Source organism: Brachyhypopomus gauderio, chromosome 7 (genome assembly GCF_052324685.1).
Source record: "Brachyhypopomus gauderio isolate BG-103 chromosome 7, BGAUD_0.2, whole genome shotgun sequence".
In the NCBI taxonomy this organism is placed as follows: Eukaryota; Metazoa; Chordata; class Actinopteri; order Gymnotiformes; family Hypopomidae; genus Brachyhypopomus; species Brachyhypopomus gauderio.
Genome location: NC_135217.1, coordinates 16,623,712 through 16,646,495, shown reverse-complemented (window position 1 = coordinate 16,646,495; position 22,784 = coordinate 16,623,712).

Sequence of the window (22,784 nt, the reverse complement as noted above, 5' to 3'; positions counted from 1 at the left end):
TGAGAATGGGTGTACTCATATTTAAGACCATGTGGGTGTACTCATACTTAAGACTATGTGGGTGTACTCATACTTGGTGGCAGTTCAAGAATTAAGTGTTTGTTAAACTCTATCACTATCTGTCACAGTAGAACTACTGCATTCAAATGTAATTCTGAATTCAGACAGCTCTCTCACACTGTAATATGCACACAGACTACACAAAGGCCACGTTACAGAAGTGTCTTCAGTCGCTGTGTTTTGTTTCCATACCTAGTGGGCTAACCCTAACCCTAGAACTGATCACACTGCTATTATATGAAAACAGCAGCAGATTCTTAGAGTGCTCAGATGTCTCGTAGATGAAACAGTAACCAGAGAGCACAACTAATAAACCACCGAAGTCCACCTTTGTTCATGCCCACACATTTAAGGCTAATTTGCAAATTGGCAATTTGAGAGTTTGAGCTAATAATATTGCACACCTTGTCTCCCAGTTGATAATATTGTTGTCTACAGTTAGGGTTAGGATTAGAACTATGACTAGGCCAGGGATAAGTCTTCGGGTTAAAAGTATCCAATCATATGTGCCTGAAAATGGCATACTCAGCATTTTTATTAATGGAGGTGAATGAGTTATATTTCAAGCTCATATTCTTTAACAGAAAAGCAGTATTATTTCACAGTTAACAGTGGAATGTGGATTAATTTCAGTGATTTGTGATAACTACATGAGTATGAGTATAAGTTAGAGTATAAGGTAAACATGGGAAACCAGAGCCCAGAATTCTCTCCCTTTCACACAGTAAAAATTACTGCATTATACCAGCAAAACATTATTAGAGTATTAGAGACCAGTTGTTTGTCAGTCATATAAGAATTAGGGGTGGGACGCAATAAAAAAATTAATCTAATTAATTCGAAGCTGTCACGTTGAGGACCCCGGCCCCTCCCTTTTGGGCGTGTGTATACGTAGTCCACGTGCTTTGTCTGCGTCAGTGTATATTCGTGGTTGGGGTTATGTCGTGTGATTAATAAGTCTCACCTGTGACTTGTCTCGTAATCACGTGGGGTTAATGTGGTTTGTCTATTTAATGTGCGCTCGCGCAGTGTCCTGTGCTCGTCGTTGTCTAAGTCTACACGTTTAGTGTCAGTTTGTTGTTTCATGTGCGCTGTATTGCGCAACTTTAATAAAGTGACGTTCGCTGCAACAAGGATTCGTGTCTCATCCTTCCCTGCTCCGCCGCGTGTCACAGAACGACGAGCCTACTGAGACACCCAACGTCATGCCAGGCTACAAGCCAAAGCCCAAGAAGGGCAAGAAGCCCAGCAAGCGGCACCACCACGCGTCTTCCTCCCCCCCGCGCCACAACTCCACGCCGACTCCGGAGCAGCTGAAGCGGGATCCCGAGTGCTCCTATCTGCTGTGTGCGGCTCGGGAGACCGCTATACCGGAGTTGGCGGAGGAGTACCGCAAGACAGCGGTACGGGTGTGGCGGGAGAGACATCCCTCGCCTTCCCGGGAGCTCTCGCCTGTACAGGTCAGCGTCCCCGAGCTATATGGGGCAAAGGGCGAGCTGGAGAAGGACTCCTTCCCGCACCACGAGAACACGCCCACGCTGGAACAGCTAGAGCAGGACCCAGTGTGCGCTGCTCAGCTGGCCGCGGCTCGTGAGTGCCTGGACCCCGAGAGGGCGGACTTGTTCCACGAGGGCGCGGTGAGGATTTGGAGACACTTACACCCGTCTCCTTCCCGCGCTCTCTCGCCTCTGAGGGTGGGCTCGTGTGTCATCGGAGCCACCCAGTCCACTCCAGAGAGCGAGTTCGGGGCCGAGGAGGAGGAGCAGGAGGACGAAGAGGAAGGCTACCCTCCATCGTTATGCGACGCCTCCACCGTCTACTACGGCGAGGAGGGAGAGGAGGCCTACCCCCGTCGCTGGACGATGCGTCCACCATCGACTACGGGGGAGAGGAGGAGGAGTCCGAAGAAGAGGACTACCTCCCTCCGCCCGTAGGTCCCGCTTTCATCATGAAGGAGGGGGAGGAGGACGACTACCCGCGCCGCGACTACCCACGCCGGGCGCACTGCACCTGGCACGTCCGCCGCAGCCCCGGCGGCCCCCGGTCTTCCTCCACTCCTAGCTCTTCTCCTGGCGCGTAGTCTGGCGCCCGTTACGTGTATGTTTGTTCCAGTGTTTGTAAGTCTACCCGTATGTTTACCAAACCCCTTTTTCCCTCTCATTCCTCTATGTGTTAATGTGCCCGTGTGTGTGTTCGTGTCCGTTCCGTTTAATGTGTCAAACGTTTTTTCCCCGGGCTTCCCAGGGGGGGTGTGCTAGGCGATTCGGGACGGACGCTTCGCCAAGGGCAGTCACCTCCCAGACGCAAGACTGAGCGCGTCGGATCCGCCCATCGTCGTGGGTTCGGGGCACTCGGTCCTGTTGGCACCCCGGGACGGGTAGTGCCCTTGGAGGGGGCGTCTGTCACGTTGAGGACCCCGGCCCCTCCCTTTTGGGTGTGTGTATACGTAGTCCATGTGCTTTGTCTGCGTCAGTGTATATTCGTGGTTGGGGTTATGTCGTGTGATTAATAAGTCTCACCTGTGACTTGTCTCGTAATCACGTGGGGTTAATGTGGTTTGTCTATTTAATGTGCGCTCGCACAGTGTCCTGTGCTCGTCGTTGTCTAAGTCTACACGTTTAGTGTCAGTTTGTTGTTTCATGTGCGCTGTATTGCGCAACTTTAATAAAGTGACGTTCGCTGCAACAAGGATTCGTGTCTCATCCTTCCCTGCTCCGCCGCGCGTCACAGGAGCGTTGTAATTAATTTCAATATTTAACATGAGAAATATTCATTTAAGTTTGAATGATAAATGAATCAATGAACATTAGCATAAACTTCAACATCTTGTTTATTTTTCCACCAGTCTACTACACCAATAGATGAGTGCAGAAAACAGAGCCAACAGTTTTCAGAACACTGGAAATTCTGACCAAAAATGTTGTTTCATTTTGGGAGTTTTGCTCAGGATATTGGAAGAATAAGAAGTAAATCAGAACATGTTTTTAATACCATTTTAGATTTTTTTTATTTCCCAGGCCTCTGCCACAGCGATAAAGTCCTCTACACAGGCATCTCCATAGTGCCTAGAAGTGGTCTTCTGCATGTTCAAAGCAAATGACTGGATCTTCCATTCATCATCTATAATATGATCTGTCACACCAAGATAATTCTTGTTGCTAACAGAAGTCCACTGATCCCCAGTCAGAGCCACATTTGTGGCGCTCTTCACAATAACCTGTTTTACTTCCCTGTCCTCATCATACAGCTGCTGGATTTTCTTCGACATTGTCTTTCTGGATGGCAGTTCGTAACTTGCATCAGTTGACGCAATTTGCAGCACTCCTACATAAACCGTAGCGCTCGACTCCGCAAACGGCGGAGGCGTTTAAACTTGCCGCGTCTTACTTAAGCCTTCGACCAAAGAGAGCGGTCTATAGTCCACAACAATCCATCTCGCCAGTGAATTGGTCAATTTGTCCGACGTGGACTTTGCCTTTTTGTTTCTTAATTTGAACCCCGACATCTGGTCGAGTGTTGGCAACACTGTTTGCTCGTAGCTTACTAGGAATACATTTAGCAGCTAAGTTATCATTACTGACCTGCGCGTTAGCCCCAACATGTTTTGCGTTGAGGTGGTAACGAAGGGTGGAAGTGCTCCTGTGATAAGCGAACTCCTTCCCATATAAAGTGCAAATAACACTATTTTTGTTTGTACTTCCATCTGGATGTTTCTTATATTTAAATTTCCCATCCACCAGCGTAGCCTCTTCAGTCATCTCCATCATGATCTTATTGTGCGTCCATATAATGTCTGGAACTCGTGCACTGAGAAACATTCCACGGTGCAAAAGTGTCTCATGCGTTAAATGCATTAAAATGCGTAAATTTTTTTAGTTAAATGCATTAATTTTTTTTGTTCGTTAATTTCCCTGTAATTAATTAACCGAAATTAATTGAAGTCCCACCACTAATAAGAATGTAAGTACAAGACACTAAAAGACAATGAATTATATAAAACTTCACTCATTTCCATAGTATTTTAAAAAATAAGAATGTCTAAATATAATAGCTAAGAAGTAATGTCTTGAGTTGGACAGAGTAGTCATACTCAAATGAAAGTATCCCCTCTAGAGTAAACCCTAGCCCTAACCCCTCTATAATTCTAGCCCTAACCAACCCCTCTATAACCCTAGCCATAACCCTAACCCCTCTTTATTCTAACCCTAACCCCTCTATAACCCTAGCCTAACCCCTCACTAACTCTAGCCCTAACCATAACCTCTCTATAACCCTAACCCCTCTATAACCCTAGCCCTAGCTCTAAATGTGGCCTAGGGTTAACCCTAACTCTAACCCCCCATCCCCTTCTGTAAGGCCAGATTACCAAAAACACCCTAATCTCAGAACTTGTTTGAAAAAAGCAATCACAGGCGATGTCCTATCTAACCACTCACCCTCATTTCTACACTAATTGTAAACATATGCTGAAAAAAATCATAGTTTCAGTAATCTTGAAAGGGAATGTTTAAATGGAACTGTCCCAGAATGCTGTTTATTTATAAGATTAGAATGTAGACTCTGAAATTCATAAATGTACCATTCAGTGTAACACACAGATTGAAACATATTTCTCTTCATAGCGTAGAAAATATCTTCATCTATTTTGCGTTACATTTTTGCTTGAATATTGATAGAAAATTGAGTGTTTTTACAGCCTTAAACCATAAATTTCTGAAAATGTGCAATTTCACATTGATTTCTACAGTTGAGAGTATTTTTTCTTAAGACTTGTGTAGCAGGATGTCCCTCTCCTGGGTCTCAGCGCTAGTCGTTCATTATTCTGCACTACAGCGCAGGAGTGCGAGTGAAGACTGGAGAAAAGGCTGAACGAGACTGAACGACCCCACAGAGAAACATCCTCCCCATTCACGTCTGTAGGGGAACAGGGCTTCACCTGGACACTACACCTCTAATAGGATCAGGGCACCTCCTGGACACTACACCTCTGGATCAGGGCTCCACCTGGACTCTACACCTTTTATAGGATCAGGGCTCCACCTGGGGACCACACCTCTATAGGAAGCTGCAGACGGCAGACTAATGACCCAAGAGCGAAAGGGAGCCTGTTGTGAGTTCAGATCAAAGGGTTGAAACAGGAGCTGGTGAGGCTGGCCACTGCAAAGCAGGATTTCGCTACACAAAACTATGTATTTAGTTGTTTAGAAATAACCATTATAGAAATATGTGTGTACATTTTATATGTTTATAATAGAGTAACATGACCTCTGTAGTTGAGCGCTACATTTATTATTGTATTATTATTTTTCTGAGTATATATATGGCAAAGACAAAGCAGTCCTCATCTCTGGAATACTGATCCCCTGTTTCCTATTTGCTGTATTTATCAAGCATGCTGTAATAATTTGTGCCTTCCACTTCCTCCTCATGAAGTCTATGATGTGTACCAAGCACTTATTTCTGCCTTCTCTGTTTCTGATATGCTTTACTCTCAGTCTACGTCTCTCTGGTGCTCTTCAGCTTCTGCCTGTCTTGACTGACCTTAGACTGCAACATCCACAGAGCGCTTGGATCTTCTGTCTCTGTGTGTTGCCCATCTGGGAATTCCATTCCAAGACTAGAAGATCAGCTAAAACCAAACATCAGAATGGAACAGAAACATGACATATTTAATGGATCTAGATGGGCTGGTCTGAATATTTCAGAAACTGCTCATCTACTGGGATTTTCACACACAACCATCTCTAGGGTTTACAGAGGATGATCAGGTCTTGGTGTGAAAATGCTTGTTGATGTCAGAGGTCACAGGGGAATGGGCAGTCTGGTTCGAGCTAAATGAAAGGTGACAATAACTACCTAACCCTAACCTAACACATCAATCCTTGAATCAGATGGGCCACAGGGACAGATGACCGCAGCAGGACATCCTGTCAGCTAACTGAGACTACAGTTCAGGCTGCTGAAATGGTGGTCTAGTCACTAAACCCAGAGCCAATTCTACTACCAGTGTTTGCCTGTGGAGACTGCACACTACGTCAACATTTTATACACTTTTATATAGTGGATGTTGTTAAAATGCCTGGATTCAATAATTAAGAGGAGTGTTAACATACTTTTGGTCATATAGTGTTGGAAATGTGTCTTACTAACTAACCAACATTCCTGCTAAGATAGAAAAGATGGTCAGTTCAAAAAGAGGGAATGTTATTGGTGATCATTTATTTGGCCGATGGCTGTTTATATTTTTCATTTGATAGGATAAAAAAATCCACTGGGCATTTGTGTGTGTGTGTGTCTTTGCACATGTGTGTGTCTGTGTGTGTATGCTGCAGCTCTGGGAGTAATCTTTAAATGCGATTGTGAACCTATATGCCTAGAGGGTATGTATGTTGCTATGTGTGTATGTTTTTGCGTTCATGGGTGTCTGTGTGTGTGTGTACTATTCCTTCAGTTCAGCAGTGTAATTAAACCAGATGGAACTGGTTTCCCACCAACTGGCACATTCTCAGGTCAAAGCAATTATAAATAATAAACAAGCATTGCTGAAAACCACATGCACTCACACACATACAAACACACTCATAGCAATGCATAGTGATTCCAAACATTTTTGCAAATAATTTATGCAAAAGCTAAATGTTGGGAAAAATCACTCATAACAACAATTGTCCTTGTATAATCCACCTAATCCAACAGGAGGGTGTGGCGTTGGGCGTTGTGAGAGGTGCCAGAGCAGAATGCTGCACCGACTTCAATCATCTTGGATTCAATCCTCTCATTTGAAGATCATTTTAATGCTGCTGCGAAAACTTGTTTCTTCCACTTGTGTAACACTATGAACAACATTATGCCATTTCTCCCTCTGTCTCTTATTCTGTCTCTCCTCATTCCAGAATTAACACTTTTTTATTTATTTTTTATTTTTTTATTTAACCTTTATTTAACCAGGAAGTCCCATTGAGATTCAAAATCTCTTTTACAAGAGAGACCTGGCCAAGGTAGCAGCCAAACCACAGATACAATATAAAAATACAATACAATACAATATAAAAATACAAAAGGTCTCAAGAAGAACAAGCACAAGTCTCCATCATTACATTCTTTAAGGCAGCTTTAAATTTATTTAAGGACATGAGTGTTTCTATTTTAAACACTTTTTGTAGATTATTCCATCCCCAAGCTGCCGAGTAGAAGAATGCAGTTTTTCCTAATTCAGTTGACACTCGTGGTACATTAAAAAGCAACCACTTATTAGAGCGAAGCTGATATGGACCAGAGCTAACAGACAGAAGATTACAAAGGTACATTGGAAGTTTGCCATGTATTGCTTTATAGATAAAGATATACCAATGTTGTTGTCTACAAATTGTGAGGGATGTCCAACCAACTAAATTATAAAGAATACAATGATGAGTAAAAGACTTGGAATTTGTAATAAAGCGTAATGAGGCATGATACACTGAATCCACCTGTCGCAGTATGTGGGATGCTGCAAGCATATACAATAATCACCATAATCAATCACAGACAGAAAAGTAGCTTCTACAAGTTTCTTTTTAGCACTGTATGTAAAACAGGATTTATTTCTAAAATAAAAACCCAAGTTTAGCTTTAAGCTTTTTAACTAAATTCGTAATATGTACATTAAAAGACAGCTTATCATCTATCCTTATTCCTAAGTACTAAGAAGACACTCTCTCAATGAATTTCCCTTCTAAGGACAAGATTCTGTAATTATCCAACTGCTGTGCTCTAGCTTTTGTAAAGACCATGAACTTTGTTTTCTGTGTATTTAAAGCTAGTTTTAGATTCAGAAGTGTGTTTTTCAAAACCTGAAATGCAGCCTGTAATTCTTGTACTGCTGAAATGCTTGGAGTGCTAGTATACACTACTGTATCATCAACATATAAATGTAATTTTGCTTGAATGTCTTTACATAAATAATTTATAAAAATTGAAAACAGAATGGGCCCCAAGATTGATCCTTGAGGGACACCTTTGGTTACCTTAAGAAGTTCAGATTTATAACTGTCACGGTGAGGGGGCCGGGTCGCCACCAGAGGGTGCGCATCCCGGCCAGCAGCCGATCCCTGTCACGCCCAGCTCCGCCCTCCTCCCTTGTCCCGCCTTGTTTACTTGTCCCGCTTTACTGGTGTGTGCTGCGAGCCTTACTCTGCATCACTTTCAGTGTGTGCGCTAAGAGCTTTACTGGTTTGGTTGCCATGGAGAATAAACTTCCTTCTGTTCAACCCACGTCTCCGGCTGCCTCTGTCCCGACGCCACCGGCGTCACAGAATGTGCAGCCTGGAGCAGCCGGAGGTGAGGGCGCCTCACCTCTAGAGGTATTGGACCACCAAGGCATCGTCCTGGGTAAGCAACAGCAGGAGCTCCAGGAACTCCGCTCGCTGGTGTCCACTCTGACGACCTGCATACAGGCTTTAACGGTACAGGCGTCAGCACGCCCTCCGCTACCGCGGATGCCAATTTCTCCTCCCGAGCCATATGGAGGAGACCCGGAGCGCTGTGAGGGCTTCCTGGTCCAGTGCCAGTTGTATTTCGACAGCCTGCCGCACATCGAAGAGAGGGAGAAGATCTCTTTCATGATAAACCGTCTGCAGGGCAGGGCACTGGACTGGGGAGTAGCCCAGGTCAGCGAGGAGACCCCATGCACCCGAGGATATGACCTGTTCGTTCGTGAGCTGCGGGCGGTCTTTAACCACCCCAGCCGCGGGAGATTCTGCGGGCAGAGCCTGCTGCAGTTGAAGCAGGGAGCTCGTAGCGCTGCCGATTTCGCCCTGGAATTCCGGACCCTGGCCGCCAGGACTGGATGGGGTGACGCAGCTCTTACCGACATCTTCCTGGCGGGATTCAAGCCCGACCTGAGGGCGGAACTGACCTGTCGGCCAGAGGGACAGGAATTCAACCAGGTGGTACACCTGGCGATCACCATGGACAGGTTGCTGCAGGAGCGAAGAGGAGGAAAGGCGCTTCCGACTACTCCGCAGGCTCCCGCACACACACCGCCCCGTGAGACCACGACAGCCGAGCCCATGGAGATGGGTGCTACCGCCCCCCCTCTCACTCGGACCGCTGGCCCAAGGAGGGGGCGGGCTAGGGTAAGTATCTCTCTAATGGGAAATCTTCTAACATGGGAAGTGTCTGTGTCTTACGGGGCGATGTCCCTATCTGTGTTCGCCCTAGTGGACTCGGGAACCTCTGGGAACATAATGCGGAGAAGCGTCGCTGAGCAGCTGAGGGTGCCCCTGATTCGTTTGGAGGAGTCGAGACGCGTGCAAGCACTGGACAGGCGGCCTGTGGGCGGGGGTTTTATTTCTCACCGCACTGCACCAGTCACCGTACACGTTCAGGGCCGAAGGGAACGTATTAGTTTTTTTGTCCTCCCTTCCACGCGCTGCCCTATCACGTTAGGTCTCCCTTGGTTCAAGCTTCACAACCCCGTTATCGACTGGTCCACGGGTAGCAGTGTTGGGGAGTAACGAATTACATGTAACGACGTTACGTAATTTAATTACAAAAAAAGTGTAACTGTAATTCATTACAGTTACAATGAGAAAATATGTAATTCAGTTACAGTTACTTCTGGGAAAATTAAGAATTACAATTTTAGTTACATTTTTAAAATATAAACAAAAACCTTTGCGAAATATTTAATGATATTTTAATTGCTTTGCACCATATATTGCTGTTTCCCCCTTGTTTCTGTGCTGGAGCAGCAAGTGCACGGTTCAGTTTCAGCTCAAGCAGCAATAATGACAGATACCTTCAAGCACTGGACATTTAAGGAGCATTTGTTTTGTTTTCGTGTTGTCAATAAATGTGAACCATGTGCCACCATCGGCAACTATTTGTGATTATGCCAAGCCTTTGTGTAAATTTCGGAGTTTGGAGGTTTATTTCCGATCAGAAGGCAATAGGGTTGCCACCTAGGTCTGACAAAATACAAGGACACTCTGTCATACGCGAACGTAAATTGTTAACGGAGGTGGGGGGCGCGAACGTAAAATGGACACAGCGAGAGAAAAATAGACGGATTTAAAGTGTGCAGAAACAGTCTAAATAGTCGTTTGAACTAACTTAGTGAAAACCGGGACATTAAATTATTATTTTTTTAGCTGGGACCGAATATTAAAAAGAAGGAAAACCGAGACAAACCGGGACAGCCCGGGAAAACCGGGACAGCAACGTGAAAACCGGGACAGTCCCGGGAAAACTGGGACAGGTGGCAACCCTAGAAGGCAACCAGTATTGAGGTTGTAAGCGAGCTAACAGCAAGGTATGCTGACCGTCAAACACTGTGGTTTCCATAGTTAGCTACCTGCTGGGCTAGCTACTACCATTCACTTGAATGTGTTTGTCCTTTAGCATGCTAGCTTGATTTACAGGCTAACCAAAGTCCTAAACAGGTATTCGCTGGAATCATACATGACTATTATAGACAATGACAGACGGAATCAAATGAGTATTTATGACTGTTTGGTGTTGGAAAAACGTTTTTCGATGTCTATGACACAACCTAGCCTACCCAATTGGTATCATTGGACCTATCTTAGACCTACCGTTTGACAAGCAATACATTTAAATGAAAATTGTATGTAATGAAATGCAGTTTGGTATCTAATCAAGTGCAACACGTGCAGATTGTATAGAATGCAGTATTTAGAGATACAATGCAGTTAGTTACAGCTAGTGTAAGTAAAGATGGTTAATAAATATGTGCAGAGTAGATAAATTACCTAGGGAAATGCATGTGTGTGTAATGTAGTTATGGTAGTACAATGCACAGGGCAAAGAAAAATATATGGTATAAATGTGATAAATACAGACAATATACAGATTATCCTATACCATTGTAGATATGGCTATACAGATGTGGATTGAAGAGGAACACTGTACAGATGTTGTGTAGATGGTAAGATATGGATAGAGGGGAAGGAACGTATGGTCTTTGGGAAGAGTTCAATAAGGTGACCGCTGTGGGAAAGAAGTGGTTTCTGAACCTGCTTGTGTTAGTCTGCAAACTGAAAGAGCCTGGGGGAGGAGCAGAAAAGAGTATGGCCCGATGACAGTAGTCTGAGAATCTTACATGCCTGGTGCAGGCATCTCTTCTTGTGGACCTCCTGTGATTGCCTGTCAGCAATTCCCTCTCAGCTTAGTACTCTTTTAAGTTTCACACTGTCAGTTCTCAAAAATTAAATGTTGATCATGGGTCAATACTCATTTAAACCTTAAAGTAATCAGAAAGTAATCAAAAAGTAATTAGTTACATTACTTTTCAAAAGTAATCAGAAAAGTTACACTACAATTACATTTTAAACAAGGTAACTTGTAACTGTAACGAATTACTTTTTCAAAGTAACTTACCCAACATTGACGGGTACACTGCTGAAGTGGGTAGCGCCCCTCCAAGGCACTCGGTCTCCCTCCCATGTGTTCGCGCAATCCACCAGCGTAGAGAGCCCAAACATCAGAACCACTCTGGTCATTCCCGCTCCATATCATGATCTAGCGGAGGTATTCAGCGCTGCCAAGGCCACCCAGTTACCACCCCACCGAACCTGGGACTGTCACATCACCCTCAAGGCAGGTACTACGCCACCGCACGGTCGAGTCTATCCACTTTCTCAGGAAGAGGAGCGGGTTATGGCTCAGTATGTAAAGGAGGCTCTCGCTCAGGGCTATATAACTCCCTCCACCTCTCCCGCCTCAGCCAGCGTATTCTTCGTAAAGAAGAAGGACGGTGGTCTGAGGCCATGTGTAGATTATCGGGGGCTCAATTCCCTCTTAGTGAACTTTGCCTACCCACTGCCGCTAGTGCCGTCGGCACTGGAGCAGTTAAGGTCGGCTAAAGTTTTCACTAAACTAGATAACGCAGCACCTACAACCTTATTTGCGTACGCGAGGGTGATGAATGGAAGACGGCGTTTAGTACCTCTACGGGTCACTATGAGTATCGCGTCTTGCCTTATGGCTTGGCCTCTGCTCCGTCGTTCTTCCAGGCGTTCATTAATGAGGTCTTAAGGGAGTATCTGAATAGATGCATGGTCGCTTACATTGACGACATCCTGATCTATTCACCCTCCTTCGACCAACATGTGCGTGATGTATGGGCAGTTCTGGGCATGCTCTTGGGCAATCGTTTGTATTGCAAGCTAGAGAAGTGCGAGTTCCATCTCAGTGAGGTGAACTTCCTAGGTTACACCATTAGGCCAGGCTCCATGCACATGCAGCACAGGAAGGTGGAGGCGGTCGTGCAATGGACACAACCTCACACATGGCGCGAGCTTCAGAGGTTTCTGGGCTTCGCGAATTTCTATAGGCGGTTCATACGCGCATACAGCCAGATCGCAGAGCCCCTTACTGATATGCTGAGAGGGGGAGGTACCAAGCTTCACTGGACAGAGAGATCTACGAGAGCGTTCAACCAGCTGAAGCAAGCGTTTGTCGACGCGCCGGTTCTTCACCAACCGGATCCTAACCGTCCCTTCATAGTGGAGGTGGACGCGTCGAACGTGGGAGTAGGCGCGGTGCTTTCCCAGTGGCCAAAGAAGCATAGCTCCCTCCGTCCCATAGCCTTCAACTCCAAGAAACTCACCGCTGCCGAACGCAACTACGGGGTGGGAGACCGTGAGTTGTTGGCGATGCGCAAGGCATTCGTTGAGTGGCGGCATTGGCTGGATGGGGCTAAGTGTCCGTTCACCGTGCTTACGGACCACAAGAACCTGGAATACATCAGGACCACGATACGGATGAACGCCCGTCAAGCCAGGTGGTCTCTGTATTTCTCTCGTTTCAAGTTCCAGGTGACGTACCGGCCAGGAGAGAAGAACCAGCGTGTGGATGTGCTATCTAGGTCCTTTCCTGCCAGCACGGAGTCTACAAGCGAGGAGCCGGTGCTTACACCCGAGTGCTTCGTGGGAACTTTGGAGTGGAAGATCGATCGGGAGATCGAGGCAGCGAACCCGCATCCAGGTTGCCCGCCGCACCGTAAGTACGTTCCCCCCACGCACCGTAGCGCCCTCATCAGCTGGGCTCATACGTCAGTGGGGACGGGGCACCCAGGGATGTCTAAAACGGCTCAGTTGTTGGGGGCTCGCTACTGGTGGCCGGGGCTGCACCGGGACGTACTGCAGCAGGTGGCGTCCTGCGCGGTGCAAGGTGCCACACACTCATCCTGCGGGTAAGCTCCTCCCTCTCCCTACTCCCAAGCAACCGTGGACACACATCGCTCTGGACTTCGTCATGGACCTCCGTCCGTCCGAGGAGAACACGGTCATCATGGTGGTAATCGACCGGTTCTCGAAGATGGTTTGCTTTCTTCCTTTGCGGGGCCTGCCCACCGCATGGGAGACTGCGGATCTCCTGTTTCGGCACATATTCCGGCAGTTCGGTCTGCCTGAGGATATCGTGTCGGACAGGGGACCGCAGTTCACCTCGTGTGTGTGGCGGGAGTTCCTGTCCAAGCTCAACATCACGGTTAGCCTAACCCAGTGGTTCCCAAACTTTTTCTGCCGTGCCCCCCTTTAGTAGATGAGAATATTTTTGCGCCCCCCCCTACACCCCCCCCCCCCCCATATTGACTAGGGATGTGTTGAAAACTTACAAAAACAATAGGTTCACAACTTTGGTCAAACATGAAAAAAATTAACTGCAAGAAACATTTTAAATGGTTCAAGAATTCTAAATGTAATTTAAAATAAATAAGGAGATGAAATAAGAGAAACAGCAATACATATGCGGCTAGTTTGCAAGCGCAGACATCACGCAGAGCACAAAGCATGTAACGGCCAGAAATATGTGTACTGTCTCTTTAAGGGAGCGAGTTGAGCGTGCGTATGGAATATTGTTTTTTTAGCTTTCCGCCGTAGACCGAGTCAGACCACTGCTCTTTAATTTATTTCTGTAAGTAACGCATTAAATGAGCTTTGGACAACTCACCAGTTCATGTATGAACAGTGAAGTATTGCTGGAGCCCAGGTTTATTTTGGTCAACCAGCAAATAAACGGACTAAGTGGAATACCACCAGCGCGAGTATTAGGGTTGAACTAACTCCGAAAAGCAAGCAATACAAGCATATAATTAGAGTGAATAGATCTGTTTTTATGGATCGGTCACATTGTCCCCGATACCCGATCTAGAATTTTTTCAGATATTAATATCGGAATCGGTGCATCCCTAATATTGACACATGTGCACGTTTTACTTTCAAGTTCCGCGCCCCCCCTGCAATAGCTCCGCGCCCCACCTAGGGGGCGCGCCCCCCACTTTGGGAACCACTGGCCTAACCTCTGGTTACCATCCGCAGGCTAACGGACAGGTGGAGCGCGCAAACGAGGAGGTGGGAAAGTTCCTGCGCGCGTACTGCAGCGAGCACGCGGACACATGGTGCGCCCTTCTGCCCTGGGCCGAGTACAGAACTCCCTCACTCATTCCAGCACGGGGATGACACCGTTCGAGTGCGAGCTCGGTCGCCAGCCGCCGCTCTATCCGTGGAACACCGCCTCCTCGGACCAGCCCATCGTCGAGAAGTGGTGTAAGAGGAGCGAGCGGGTGTGGGAGGACACCCATCAGCAGTTGAAGGAGGCGATCCAGCGGTTCAAAAGGAAAGCCGACCGTCGAAGGGGAGAGACCCTATCTTATCAGGTAGGGGATAAGGTGTGGGTTTCTACCGAAGACGGACGCCTGGGCAGGAGAGGTAAACTGGGGGAGAGATATGCTGGCCCGTACATCATTTTGAGGCGCTTAAACCCAGTCACCTATTGCATCAGTCTGCCCAAAGACAGACATGTGTCGCGTGCGTTTCATGTGTCCGCTCTCAAGCCATACAGAGAGGGAGCACTGGAGGAGGCCTCGACGTCACGGCCACCCTCGCTGCTGCAGTTGTCAGACGGACCCGTGTACCTCGTGGAGAGGTTACTGGACTCGCGGCGAAGAAGAGGTGGTTTGCAGTACCTGGTGGACTGGGTCGGATACGGACCGAAGGGGCATTCTTGGATTCCAGCCTCTCAAATGGTAGGTCCCTCCCTTATCGCCAACTTCCACAGGGAGCATCCAGACCGGCCGGCTCCGCGGCGACGGGGACGACCACATGGGAGTCGATGGGAGGGGTCCTTGGGGGAGGGCTCTGTCATAGTGAGGGGGCCGGGTCGCCACCTAGAGGGCACGCATCCCGGCCAGTAGCCGATCCCAGCACACACCCCCAAGCACGCAACCACTCCCACAGTCACAATCACCAGTATACTAGACACCTGTTTCTTGTTACGTTGCTCTTTTTTAAGCCCACAGGTCGTCTGGTCCAGTGCTGCACATTACCGCTACATGAGCGTCTCTGGATTCGGCGAGCGTCCCTTTGCATCACTTTCCTGTGTGTGCGCTAAGAGCTTTACTGGTGTGTGCCGCGAGCCTTACTCTGCATCACTTTCAGTGTGTGCGCTAAGAGCTTTACTGGTTTGGTTGCCATGGAGAATAAACTTCCTTCTGTTCAACCCACGTCTCCGGCTGCCTCTGTCCCGACGCCACCGACGTCACAATAACCTTCGGCATAAACACATTGAGTATGATCTTCAAGATAGTTTTGAAACCATATAACAGCCTTCATACTTAACCCAATTAATCTTAACTTGGTTAGTAACAATTCATGACTAACTGAATCAAATGCCTTGGAAAGATCGACAAATAATGCAGCACAATGTTGTTTTTTGTCCAAAGATTCTATAATATGATTTGCCACTAATGTATCAGCAGTAATAGTGCTATGGCCACTTCTAAACCCTGACTGAGAATGATTTAAAATATTTTTATCAGATAAAAACTGTTTTAGCTGTAAATTTACAAATGATTCTAAAATCTTAGGCAAAACTAAGAGCTTAGAAATTGGGCTATAATTATTCAGATCCGACGGGTCTCCACCTTTATATAGGGGGAGAACATAGGCTGTTTTCCAACTTTTAGGAATAGAACTGGAAAGAAGACTTAAATTTAATATATGCGCAATAGGATCAGCAATAAAATTAGCTGACAATTTCAGAAGAAATGGATCAAGATTATCAGGATCATTTTGTGATCAATGTCTTTCAAAGCTTTGTGAACTTCTGACACTGAAATAGGTCTAAAATTAAAAAGTTCCAAGTTTCCATTTTCATATTCAGTTTCATAAATGGCAGGATGTGGGACATGTGTATGAACAGCTTGGTCAAATATAAAACCAGCATGAATAAAATGATTATTAAAATAATTGACCATAGCCCTTTTGTCTTTTATTTCATCAGAACCATCAATAATCTGATTTGGCAGGTTTGGAGTCACATGCTCACCATACAAGGATTTAACTGTTTTCCAAAACTAGAGGGCTTTTAAAATTTTCTGTAACAGACTTCAGATAAAACTCAGATTTTGATTTACAAATCATTAAAGTACACTTGTTTCTTACTGTTTTAAACAAGGTCCAGTCAGCAGAAGAATTGGATAATCTAGCTTGTCTCCACAATTTTTTTCTCAGATAAATTAGTTCTGATAGACCATCTGAGAACCAAGGATTGTCTTTACCACTGATCCTAAACTTTTTAATTGGTATATGTTTATTTATGATTGAAAGAAAAATAGAATAAAAAAAGTCCCATGCCAATTCAACATCTGAAATCAAAGACACCCTGCTAAGCTCACTATGATACAGATCATGCAAAAGGGCTTGTTGGTCAAAACTTTTAAAATGTCTTTTTTAAATGATGCGGGGTTTTGCCTTAGGGACTTTTGTATTTCTTACACATGCAATAACACAATGGTCACTAACATCATTACAAAACACAGCAGTCGAGGTGTATTTATGAGATGTATTTGTTATGATTAGGTCAAGCAGGGTTGATTTTATTTGTGTTTTTGGATTTATTCTTGTTGGTTCATTAATAAGTTGCACCAAATTTAAGTTGTTACACAAATTTTTAACACAATCTGAATTCCCTGAGAACCAATCTCAATTCAAATCCCCCATGAGAATGAATTTAGAGTCATTGAGTTTATGTATTATATCAGATATAGATTGAAAGGCATCATTTGAAGCAGATGGGGGTCTATAGCATCACACTACTGTAATATCGGAATCCTTTGATATATTCACTTTGATTGCCAAAATTTCAAACTGTTCAGTTTTAGTAACTGACAGAGTTACAAAACTTAAAAACTTTGTTTTCACATATATGGCAAACCCACCTCCTTTGCCAACCCTGTCACATCTATAAACATATTCTTCTATTGAGATTAATTCATCAGGTACAGATTTTTTGAGCCAGGTCTCAGAGATAATAATGATATCAGTGCTTGTTGTACTTGCCCAGATCTTGATCAAATCCATTTTAGGAACAAGACTTCTAACATTTGAATGTATAAAACCAAGACCACATCTGTTTTTAAAATCAGAAGGAGTGATTAAAGATTGCAGGGTGGTAGTAAGCTCAGCAGGACCAGGATTTAGCTGAACATCACCAGACAACATCAATAAAAGCATAATCATACAACGCAATTTATGTTTGGCTGAATAATAATCATCATTCTTATTGTCCTCTTCGAACTGAATAGATGACAAATCTGAAACGATAAAATAATCATTTAACAACAGTAGATTCTGAAGATACAGAATCTTATTTGCTTGTGAACAGTAAGAGTTTTGATAATGACACAAGCTGGTTAGCTGGTGGTATAACTCAAAGTAACTTGTAGAGGTAGTTGAAAATTGACCATAGTTCCACTGTATTGATGTGTAGCCTCTTATTTTGGACCCATTGAGTTAATCTGATATAGGACTGGACTGTATAAGTATGAAAAGTATAAAAAAATACATATTGTCTAGTTACCTATTTACCAACTTAATATAAAATACTTTAGTCCACAAACTCCAGTCGGTTCAGGATTCTGCTGCTCATCTATTAACTCATTACTAGCACGTTACAGAACATCACACGCATTTCATCTCCACTGGCTTCTGGTTAAATGTCGCATTAATTTCTAAATTCTCCTCCTCACATTCTCTGAACAGTCCTGCCCCCTCCTAACTCTCCTCTCTTATTCAGCCCTTTCCATGCACACATGTTCTTCCTCCTCCAGCCTGTTAGCTGTCAACCTCTAACCATCCACTCTTCTGGACATCGAGCCTTCTCTAGCATGGCCCATCTACAGAAAAACCTGTAACTCCCCTAACCCCAACCACCCTAAGCCCAAGTCCCCTAACCCCAAATCTGGATTCCTTTGTCTATATTTCAATCCAACCTCCTATCTTTTCTCTGTTAATTTGGCAGCTTTCCGTCTTTGGATTACTGAAAAGTGCTATATAAGTGTAGTGTACTATTAGTGTACTATTAGTGTACTATTAGTGTTGTTACCTATGGTGTCCACTGTAATACATGTCCAGGTATCTACTAATGATGTTTGGAACAGAGAATGTGACCACTACGCTTTCTCAGCTCCTATTTCTGCACATTTCCTCTGCAGTGTGGCTATAGTGTATAGTGAATAGTGTGGATCTAACCCTAGATCCGCAGTCTCCTCCGATTTCTCTCATGACTAAAGATGTAGAAGAGAGTGTTCAGCATATGCAGTCTGTATGTGAGTGTGTGTTCTTAGTGTTTAAAGATTTAAAATTTCACTTTGATGGAGCTAACTGTTGCAGTGGGGAGCCACAATTCAGGGTAAAACATTGACACTTTCATATATTAACACCCTGGATATGGGAGTTTGATATCTGCTCTGGGCAAATTCCACTACCATACAAAGAATAAATTGTAGAGTATATGGAAAGATGAGTAGATACTTAGACCACTAGAGACTGTGGCTCTGTTCGAAATAGCCTACTACATACTACTGGCGTACTGATTGAGCCCCAAATCAGTATGCCGTATGCAGTATGTCACCAAAATGAATTTTTCCAGTACGCGAAACATACCCTGATGACCTATTACTTCCGCAAAATATTCCAGTACGCGAACAGAGCTATCTTCGTGGTGTACTACATCCCATCATGCAACGCTACGTTCACGTGACCCCGTAGTATCCTTTGCTTTTGTCGCATACTGGAAACTGTACTGCATACTACTACGAGGACCAGTATGCAGTATCCAGTATATACTGAGTCCAGTATGCAGTATCCAGTATGTAGTAGGCTATTTCGAACAGAGCCTGTTTCTTGAATCATGACTAAAGAGTTTTTACAAGTAATTCAGCTTTGAATGTGTGAGTGCTGCCATCTGCTGGCTGATATCTAACAATGCTTTACCTAATCAGTTTATGTGCACTGTAATAACTGCAAACAAAAAATTAGTTCTACATTGGAACAGTATTACATAGCATAAGACTGTAATAACTGTCATTTGCTGTCTAAAGTTAATGTTTAAATGTATGATTGCGTTCTAAATAGGTTAACTTTGGTCACATTGACACAGAATTTGCACGTTCACAATGTTAAATAAACTGAACAACAGAAAGTTTTGTTCCACAAACAAGCACGTTTACCTTATAGTGAACTGAAATCTTTTTAAAGAATGTTTCTATCAGGAAAGTTTTTCAAGTGAAAGAACAGTTTAAATGTTCAATACAATATTACTCATTCATCAAGGGGCAGACATGGCCTGGTGGTAGGGAACTGGTCTTGTGACCGGAGGGTCGTGGGTTCAATTCCCAGACCTGAGGCCATGACTGAGGTGCCCTTGAGCAAAGCACTTAACCCCAACTGCTCCCCAGGCGCCGCGCTAGGGCTGCCCACCGCTCTGGGCACGTGTGATCCACAGCTCCCTAGTAATCACTAGTGTGTGTGTGTTCTAACTGCACAGATGGGTAAAGAGCGGAGGATAAATTTCGATTGCAGTGAAAAATCACAATTGACAAAATATGGCACATTTACATTTAATATCCTCACTTCAGGGAACTGTGAACAACATGACTGTGACAGTAACCAGCAGCCTGTCTAAGTGGGCTTTGGTTTATGATTCATCATCAGTCGTAAATCTTGCATGTTTTGGTTGTAACGCCACACACAGGTGACAGTTCAGCTTTGTTCGCTGTCTGACCTTTTGTGTTAGCACGACCAGCTGTCACTGACATGTCTTTAGTTTCTTTTTCTGCACATTTTTGTTCCTCTTTGTTTAGACTTTTCATTCTTGCCTTTGCTTCCTTGCTGTGTGCTCCCCACCCGTGACACTGTCAGATCATTTAATATAACGCTATCTCAGTTTATGCAATGTAAGACTAAATCAAATATAACTGTAGGCCAGTGGGAACTGGATCTTGTAGCTAGAGATTCTCAAGAGAGAGTAAACACCCTGCTTTAGTCAAACAGCACATGAATGATGGGTGATGTGCGTAATCATGAGGTTGAGGTCAAGGTTACTCCATCAAAACACCACTCATCATTTTGGTGTGTCCAAAAACTTTGCCACTCAGTAAAACACACGGTGAGAGACCAATTATAAGTGATCTACTTATAATTGATGCTATTAGTGGGAAAATAGCTGAGGTACCAGCTCCTACACCAGGACCCTGAACAACTGAACAGAATAAAAAATTAATTAAATATTTCCTAGGATTGTCATTCTTGTTCACTCCACCAAATATGGTTATATCTGAGAGAGATTATTAACAGAGTGTACTGTCATAGTGTGACGGGCAGGGTGAGCAACTTAAAAAGGAAGCGATCACGCCAAGTCTCAGGGAAAGAGGATGGTTTAATAGAAAGTGTGCAAACCAAAAACCCGTGCATTGTTCCAAATGTAGGAAATAATAACCAGCAGTCAACTGATACAAAGACAAGACATATATAGACGAACAAACGACCCTCAGGTGATACGGATCACGGGTCCCGCCCACCTGAGGGACGAACATCACGTGACCAAAAACAGGACCGCTGCCGCTGTAACCGGGGGCGACCGGTAGGGCCCCCCCCCCACAACGTGACATATAGAGATGTGTGTAGAAGATGCAGGCACTATTATGATCTGACCCTTATTCAGTTCAGCACAGTGATGGAATATATACAGATTTGTGTGGCTAGACCATGGGTTATGCAAACGGTGCCTAGAGGACAACACAGGCTTTGCAACACAAGTGAGATACGTTTATCATCGAACCTCGATGATATCTACACTTCTCTGAAAAGTGCTGCTGTCATCTTTATGAAACACAGTTCAGGGTATTAACATAGATCTTTACATGCACAAATCAGAGCCAATGAAATGCTAAATGGCTAGACCATCTGCTGGGTGCCCTGACATGTCACAGAAGTTTCACTTCAGTGAGTCCTTGTCTGTTCCTGGAACAAAAAGACAAGACCCTCAGAAAACTGGAACCAAAACTGAAAACTGGAATACTGTCATCAGAAGTTGGAACACACTTTCAACTCTTTTTGAAATTATTTTTCCTAATGTGACTGATCCAAACTCCCACAAAAAACTTCTTACTATTTAGACACAGCCAGGGAATTTGTAGACTTTCTATTGAGCTTAGTTGTTTCGGTTTTAGTATTCAGTCTGAAAATGCACAAGACATCATTTGTATATTTACAAGACTCTGTTACATAAATAAATTAGCCATAAATTCCACCTTAGCCAAAATATCCTTTGTCCTGCTATCTCAGTAAGATCAAGTTAGCTATATGGAAAAGCATGTGTGATAGTGGAAGTTTAGTTTGTTGTGTCTTTTTTCAGTTTATTGCCACATATCTTGTCCCTCCCCCATTTCCTCATTTACACTACTACTTCCTCCTTCCATGTTTGTGGCCATGTCTGCCCATAAAGTTGGAGCTGTGAGACCTTCCTACTCTCCTCTGTACTAACGCTACGCTATTAACTTCTAAAGCTTGAAATTAACTTGCCTAAAGGAACTTAGCAATTATATTTCTTATTATGATCTGCCAAATGCTACAGAAATCGGAGACATGGTCTCTCCTGAGAATGAAAATTATGGTAAACGGAAACGTTTTCTTGTCATCAGTTTGATGGGAGGAATCTCTGCTGGTCTGCACTTTCCTCTGGTGCTTTTAGACAAGGCATAGCTAGACTGGCTAGAGTCTCTGATTGCCCTATGACCTTTTATACACCATGCTGAAAATGCTGCACTCTATGCATATGTAACGCTCTGTTATGTCTCTCTGCTGCCCCTGCTGCTTGGGTGGTGTAAGTAAAAGATGTGCTACTGCAAACTTTTCTCTTATGATGTCAGCACATGATCTCCATTCATCCGAAGTGACTGGAGTCCATTATCCTGATTTCCTACCAACCCTTGTACACCTGCCTAATGTGGTAGTAGTGGGTTCTGGGGTGGTATTACTGGGTTCTGAGGTGGTAGTACTGGGTTCTGGGGTGGTAGTAGTGGGTTCTGGGGTGGTAGTACTGGGTAGTACCACCCGTACTACTACGGGTGGTAGTACTGGGTTCTGGGGTGGTAGAAATGGGTTCTGATGTGGTAGTACTGGGTTCTGGAGTAGTAGTACTGGGTTCTGTGGTGCTACCGTGCTTTGGTTCCTCATGAAACCAGTGCACATTCCTTTTACCTCTGGACATAATTCACTGGCATCAACAAAATGCAAATTACTAGAATAACCTTGCCTGCATCCTACAGAGACTATTCTTTCATACTACAGAAACTATTCACTCATACTATAGACACTATTCACTCATACTACAGTAACGATTCACTCATACTACAGAAACTATTCACTCATACTACA